The sequence below is a fragment of the Capra hircus genome, chromosome 4, assembly GCF_001704415.2.
Source record: "Capra hircus breed San Clemente chromosome 4, ASM170441v1, whole genome shotgun sequence".
NCBI classification, from domain to species: Eukaryota; Metazoa; Chordata; class Mammalia; order Artiodactyla; family Bovidae; genus Capra; species Capra hircus.
Window position 1 is genome coordinate 13,782,194 of NC_030811.1, and position 8,161 is coordinate 13,790,354.

Consider the following 8,161-nt stretch of genomic DNA (forward strand, 5'->3'; position numbering starts at 1 on the left):
CCACCTGCCAATAAAGGAGACGTAAGAGATGTGAGTTCAATCCCTGGTTGGTAAGATCCCCTGGAAGAGGGGATGGCAAACCACTCCAGTATTCTTGCCTGGAGAATTCTATGGACAGAGAAGCCTGGAGGGCTACAGTCCATAGGGTCGCAAAGAGTCGGACACGCCGGAAGTGACTTAGCACACACGCCTGTGCATCGCAGCACTGTTCACAGCAGCCAAGACACAGATACAGCCTGAATGCCCATCAGCAGAGGAATGGAGTAAGAAACTGCGGCACACAGCCACGAGGGAGTGTTATTCAGCCGTGAAAGAGCTACATAATGCCGTTTGCAGCAACACTATTTTGTGCGAGTTGCCTTTCCTTCCCATCTGGATCTATCTGGTACATTCCCTCCCCTCCTTCAATTCTCTGTCCCAAACTCACTTATCAATATGAAATCAAGACTTTCTGGTATAACACCTATCCCCCTACCCTGTTTTAATTTTTCTCTGAGAGTTTCTTACTATCTAAAAAACATATATAGTTCATTATATGTGTGCAATATGGCTTCTCCCCCGAGAATGTGAGCTCAGTGAGGGCAGGGCAGAGTTGGTTGTTTCTTTTTCCTTGTTTACAGGCGTATCCCCAGCACCTAAAACGATGTCTTGCTCGTTATAGGAGCTCCATAAATTGTGATTGAGTGAATGAACAAAGTGCCCTATTGAAGTCACACTACCAGCCCCAACGCAAAGGCCACTCTTTCCCCATATTCCTGTCAACATCAGCATCGTGTATTCTATGGCTGTTTGCTTCTGTCTCCACCTTAGGGCTTAAGGGAGCTGCCTTCCACTTGGGGGCACCACCCCCCAAAATTAAAAAACACACAGAGAGGTTCTCCTAGAAGGTAAAGGAGCCATATGCATGTAAGGAAACTGAGTCTTAGAGAGGTTAGGGAAAAGGCACACACACCCCTCCTTGCCTTACGCCTGGGAGGCAGAATGCCAAAATTCTCCTCTAGGTCAATCTGGACCTCAGTTCAGTTAAGTTGTTCAGTCGTGTCTGACTCCTTGCAACCCCAAGGACTGCAGCATGCCAGGCCTCCCTGTCCATCACCAACTCCCACAGTTTACTCAAACTCATATGCATCGAGTCAGTGATGCCATCCAACCATCTCATCCTCTGTCATCCCCTTCTCCTCCCACCTTCAATCTTTCCCAGCATCAAGGTCTTTTCAAATGAGTCAGTTCTTTGCATCAGGTGGCCAAAGTATTAGAGTTTCAGCTTCACCATCAGTCCCTCTAATGAACACTCAGGACTGATTTCCTTTAGGATTGAGTGGTTGGAGCTCCTTGCAGTTCAAGGGACTCTAAAGAGTCTCCTCCAACACCGTAAGTTCAAAAGCATCAATTCTTCAGCACTCAGCTTTCCTTATAGTCCAACTCTCACATCTACACATGACCATCGGAAAAACCATAGCTTTGACTAGAAGGACCTTTGTTGGCAAAGTAATGTCTCTACTTTTTAACATGCTGTCTAGGTTGGTCATAACTTTTCTTCCAAGGACCAAGCGTCTTTTATTTCTGGACCTAAAGGGTACTAACTAAACATCCCATAGTCTGGATCTAAACATCCTTTCCAGCAACCCTCAGTGCCTGTCAAAAGGAATTTTCAAATTTAAGCACCCAGGATAATGAGCACAGCTCTTTGGTCTCACAAATGGCACTTTCCAAGAATTATTTTAAAAGAAAGAAAGAAGGGACGGAGGGAGGAGTGGCAGAAAGAAAGAAAAGGAAAAGAAACCATGCTGCCACTTTGGCTTAGTAGGTCCTCAGTCTTGCTTCAGAGACTCGGTCCAGAGACGGCAGCTTCGTAGTAAGAAGGTGAAAGCAGGCTAAAGCCTCTCTCCCCGCTTTTATCAACAGACACTTGCAGATAATGGTCTTTCCTTCTTCCCAGCCAGTACCTCCTAGACAATTTGGTTTCTGCTCTTTTGTGTGTCTTGAACTGAAGCCTGAAAGTAAGACCAGCCCCTCGTCACACCACTGCGAGCCCCTCCCTTTCTTTCTTTCCCGGCTGGGTCTTACCTTCCCTCCGCTTAGAGGCCATCATTACCGGGGTGATTCGGACAAGCTAAGAAAGCTACTTTCTAGCCTAAAGCCTACCCATTATCATTATCATAATAATTAAAACTTTTAAAAACATCACTGTCACTTTCATGTCACGTTGATGAATATTCCCAGGACGTTCTAAGATTTTATAAACAGTAATTATCTGTTGATCGCATACTTGAAGATACAGAGGCAGTTACCCACTTTCCTCACCAGGTGGCGCTCATATTTTATGGCCTGGGGTCTGGGTACCGTCCAAACTCAGCGATGTATTTGGAGAAGTGTGCATTAACTTTTCATAAAAGAGGAGGTTGGTAACTGTACCGTTCAAACATGTATGCTTCTGTGTGCATACATTTCCAACAGTAACTTCACAACTAGAACTTGTTAGAAGATGTTATAGATTGTCCTATTAGAATCCCTCTATTAAGAACTTCATCAAAGCAAAATTTAAAAGGAATCAAATTTGCGCTCAATTAACAGGCCCCATACTTATCAAATACTTCTTTTATAAGACAACAATAAGTATTGCCTCCAGGCCACAGGATCAATAAATGAAAAGCGTAAGAGTGGGTTTTGACTATCTACAGCCCACTCTGGAGGTTAGTTCCCCAGAACTCCCAGCCTAGGCTAAAAGTAAAAATGGAAGTTTTGCAAATCAACTCTGTTAACCAAATCTGATGATTTCTTTCGAGCCTCTCCCTCCTACTAGCTTTCTCTTCCCTTCCTGCAGTCTAACTTGCAGACATTTTTTGACAAGGACCAACCCTATCTCTCTTCTCTCAGGGGATTCTGGTAACACTTGTCTCAACTTGTTCTTATTAAATTTCTGACATGCCCCAGTTCACTGAGACTCATTTGTTCTCTTCCTTCGCTCCCTCCCTCCTACCTGCCCAAGCATTCACGCAGAATATTAACTTCTGAGGTCAACAACACCAGTTTCTCAGGCAGTCAAGCCAACAAGGTAAGGTAGAAGCACCACCGTTTCTCATGAGACACACGTACTTATGAGTATACAAGGAATTCTGAGTCAGGGCCCCTTCGTATGACTGACCCCTCCACAAGTTCCTGTCATTGCTCCAGTAGCCAAAGGAAATAATAGGATGGTTGTGAATTGCTTTTATTTTTACTTTGGAGTGAGATCAGCTAAGAATGGGAATGAAGAAGGTGTGGTCAAGCTTATACCTAAGTATGCACTTGGATGGAATGCATAACCCCATGAGAATTCCCATTTCACCCACTTTGTCTCTCCCAACAGCACCAGAAACAATCTGACTTCCTTCTTGGTGGCTGCTACTATCCATTCTTCAAGTTTGCGCTTCTCTGTGGCCCTTGCTGCAATACAATGGAGGCTCACAGCATCTCCACCACCTTCTTTCCTCCAAAACAAACAGAACGCTTTGGAGGATGTTAACACTGCAAAGAGAGATAGGGTTTGTTTTTTTTTTTTCCTAAGTGCAGGGAGAATTGTGACATAGCCGGAAAGTATTAGAGTGGTATTTATTCCCATAGCACCTCACAGTCTAAATGGCTCAAGAGCAATTTCTCCCAGGTCTTTCTTTATTCTTCTCTTGCCTCTTCTTGAGATCTGAACTTCAGCCAACCATCCTTATTAATCCAGGGACTGACACTACTCAGACTCTTCCATCCTCCAGCAGACTTATCCTTTGATTCTCCCAAGTCTGTCTTGCAAATAACCCTGTATTTTTTGTTGTTGTTTTAGTCACTAAGTCATGTCTGACTCTTTTGCGACCCCATGGACTGCAGCCCACCAGGCTTCTTTACCCATGGAGTTTCCTAGGCAAGAATGCTAGAGAGGGTTGCCATTTCTGAACCAGGGGATCTTCCCAACCCAAGGATCAAACCTGTATCTCGTGCATTGGCAGGTGGATTCTTTACCACTGAGCCACCAAGAACCCTGTATAGGAGGACACAAAATTGGAAAGGAAGTATCCTTAAGTTACATGGTGCCAGGAAAAAACTTTTGTGTGCTATATCATATTTATACTCTCATTTACCATGGGGTAGAGAAGGAAATGGCAACCCACTCCAGTGTTCTTGCCTGGAGAATCCCAGGGACGGGGGAGCCGTCCATGGGGTCGCGCAGAGTCGGACACGACTGAAGCGACTTAGCAGCAGCAGCAGTGGCAGTTTAGAACCAACATCATGATCACCATTTCTTCCATTTTGTAGATGAGGAAGTTGAGGCTCAGGAAAGCTAGACGATTTGCCCAAGATCACACGACTATAAGGGTTTCCCTGGTGGCTCAATGGTAAAGAATCTACCTGCCAATGCAGGAGACACAAGAGACCGGGGTTCAATCCCTGGGCCAGGAAGATCCCCTGGAGGAGGGCTTGGCAACCCACTCCAGTATTTTTGCCTGGAGAATCCCATGGACAGAGGAGCCTGGCGGGCTACAGACCATAAGGTCAGAAAGAGCTGGACAAGACTGAAGGGACTGAGCCGCACAGCACAGGACTATGACGCGACAATATTAGAACTTTCTAGTAGACAGCTGTGCTCCTGGCATCCCAGAGAAAACTTCAAACTGCCTTTATCTCGAAACAGTCCTACTTCTGGTACAAAGAGCTGCAGCTCCTTAAACAACATCGGGTGTTTTCCTCTTGGCAGCATGACAAGGAAGAAGGGAGGGGTCAGGAGTGGGTAGGAGGCAGAGGGGGTGACTGGGTCAGTGGTATTGCTCACAGACCACTTCTGCATGTATTTAATCAATTAAGGAGCCATGAGGCTAGTAAAACTTCTTCTTCGTAAGCGGAAGTACCTTCTGGGCAGATTAAGCCTCTCTCTGAGACACCCAGACAAGCCGGATAAACACTGGGAGTTGCCCAGTATTCAAGTGTAGTACTTTAACCACAAGTCAAGAGGTCTTCAAAAATAAGATGTTCTTGATACATGAATACCACACAGCAAGAGGAATGAACCAGCACACAACCACATAAAGAAATCTCACAAACAGCAGAGGAAATGAAAGAACTCAGACACCAAAGAATACATATCAGATGGCTCCACTGTATGAAGCTGGCAACAGGCAGACCTAATCCACAGTGTTCTCAGGAGTGGAGTGGGGCATGGAGGAAAGTAAAGCAATTTAGGGGTCCCCTACTTTCTTTGCTTCTGGAAACCCTGAGTAGAGGCCACGGGCCCCAGAGTCAGGCAGAACTAGGTTCAAATCCTAGCTCTGCAACTGAGTGATTTTAAACAAGTAACTTAAATCTCAGCGCCTCGGGTTTTTGCCTCTATAAAATGGAACTAATAATACCTTCCTCAAAGGGTTGGTGTGAGAAGTAAATGAAATAATGTATGTGAAATGCCCTGGCAGCATGCGTAGGTGCTGTAATAAATGGTAATGATGATTATCCTGCCCCTGTTACCTGATGGTAAAGCAGGATCAGAGAACAGATGGGGAAGAGCCCAGACACAAGCAAAGGGAAGAGCCGAACTAGCCTGGTGATCAAAGATGTGCAGAATCTGCTCGAATGCCACACAGAGAGGGCTGTTTGTTCCCTTTCCTACTGCCCACACGGTCTGCGGATCCGGCTGCCGACAAGCGCAGGCCAGCCCCGTGCAGCCAAAACAAAAGCTGCTTTGGCCCCATCGGCGCTGGCCCTTGCTAGGGACCTGATCCTAATCTGATAAACCAACTTGTACTGATGCTGTCACAGTGGTTGCTGGCAGCTCACTGGGTTCCCCTCGTGGTTAAACTGCATGTTATCCAGAGCATTATGGATGTCCAAGGCCTTGACCCAGGCTGGGTGGATCTCACCGAATGCCAATGTCCCCAAGGAGCCAGATGAGCTGGTATGCAGGGAACAACTTCAACAGGATGGTGTTAAGGTTGGGCTGTAAGACAGAAGCCAGGGCACACAAGTCCAAGGCTGTAGGGACATGCAGACTTTCCATCCTGATTGCAGAATGAGAACAGAGCCAGATAACTTGGGTTCCCTTCACCTGAGAGAAGGGACAGGAATCCCTCTGGGAAGGCCTAATCACTAAAAGGCCTACAGCTCGCAGGAGAACAGAGGAGGGGAACGCTGTTCGGCCTGCACGTTGCACTGTTAGCTGACATCACAGGGTATCCATACAGGAGAAGCATACTGCTGATACACATAACATACACGCCACACTGAAGGGAGCAAACCAGACTCTGGAGACTACGTGAAACTTCAAATCAGGCAAAAGAGAAAGCCTGGAGCCAGAGGTGGGCCTGACTGCAAAGGGCACGGATGTTTTCAGGTGAAGAAAGTGTTCTGGAACTTGACTGAGCCAGGGCTTACCAGGGTATACGCATTTGTCAGAACCCATTGACCTGTCCTCTCGGGTTGGGTGTGATTTATGCAAAGCATCCTGCAATAAAGTCGCTTTTAAAAGAAAAGAAAAATTGATGTCTTAGTCATTGTGGTTGTTCCACTCTGGGAATAACCTGGGAGGCCGGTAAGAGAAGGTCAGCCAAGTCCTGGCCCTCTGTCATTCTCCAAGCCCAGTAATGTTTGCTCAGCACCTTCCAGTTAGCAAAGTACTTTCTCCTCTTAGGATCATCACATCCACCCTAGGAGGTGGGAATGGTTAATCGCATTTTGTAGCTAAGGAAACAGAGACACATAAGGCTGAACGAGCTGGCGTTCATCTTCTGACGCTATGTCCCATCGTCTTTCCTGGAAATGGTCTCAGAGATCATCTGGGTCTAAGAAAACTAAGGTCCAGAGAGTGGAAATGACTCCAAAAAGCTGCACTGTTAGTTAAGGACAGAGGCCAAAACTGAAGGCGTGCCTCCTCCCACAACAAAGGGAATGAGGAACCGTGAAGTTGGGGTTCATCCTGAATGCAGCTGGACTTGGGCTTTCCTTCCCCCTCTTCAACACTTCCAGACTCAGGACAGAGAAACAGTCTGACCACAAAAGCCAGGTTCCTCTGGACTCCACCTCTCCCTGCGTGGGCAGCCCCCACCCCACCCCCCTTGAGTCCCAAGGGTCTTGTAACTTTAATGAACCACACCACGGAGCATATGCATGACCTCACCGCAGTCTGGCTTATTTCCTAGCACGATTGTCCAAAGTTTGCTCCATTTCCCCCCTCTGTTGGCTGTGCACCCTTCGCCCATTCCTCCCCGCTGAAATCACAAAGCTCTGAGCCTTTGGAGCCTGCAGAAGCCTCCCCCTCTTTCCCAAAGTCCTTTACTTTAGAAAGAGGCCCCTGGTGCAGAGCCTACGTATCCTATGGCTCCCTCTGTATATATATTCTAAAAGCATGTGTATGTGCTGGGTTGAGGGATGCAGTGGCCATGGGAGCAGAAGGAGACTAGAGGGAGGTATATGATGGTGTGTCCACAGGGGCAAGACTTGAATTTGAGCAAATTCCGGGAGATAGTGGAGGACAGAGGAGCCCGGCATGCTGCAGTCGCAAAGAGTCGGATACGGATACAACTTAGTGACTGAACGACAACAACAAAACCATAGAGAAAACATCTTGGGTGAACAAGAAACAATTGATGGTCGGTAACTCTGGGGTCAGGAACGGGAGGGTGGGAAGAGAGAGGATTCTACTTTCCGTTTTGTTTCTTTTCTGTTCCATGTGAATTTTCCAACCAGTGTACTTGGATTCCATTTATTTATTTATGCCAATGAGGCTAGCCTGGGCCAGGAAATTATGAGCCATTTTCCTCCTGTCCTTATCTGTATGTAAAAAAAGAAACATGAGAAGGATTAGTTTTTTGAAACAAAATAAGCACCTAAAACGCACCACCTCCCTTCCCCCACGATGACCAAAACATGCAACAATTCAAAGGATAGAAAAACTATGAATGAGTCAGACAGATGAGATGGAGCCAGAGAAGGCTGCAGGAAGGGGAGGCCCCAGGCATGGACTGACCACCGGTCCTCAGTGGGCGATCACTCCCTCTGGAGCTACTGTCACCCCTAATGTGTGCCTCCCATCTGTCACTTTAGCCATCTCTGCTCTTGCTTTATGCTCCAGCCCCTGCAAACACTCCTCAGACAATAGTTTGTTTAGAGCAAGGATTCTTCTTTGAAGCTTTCAGAGCTTGTTCGCAAG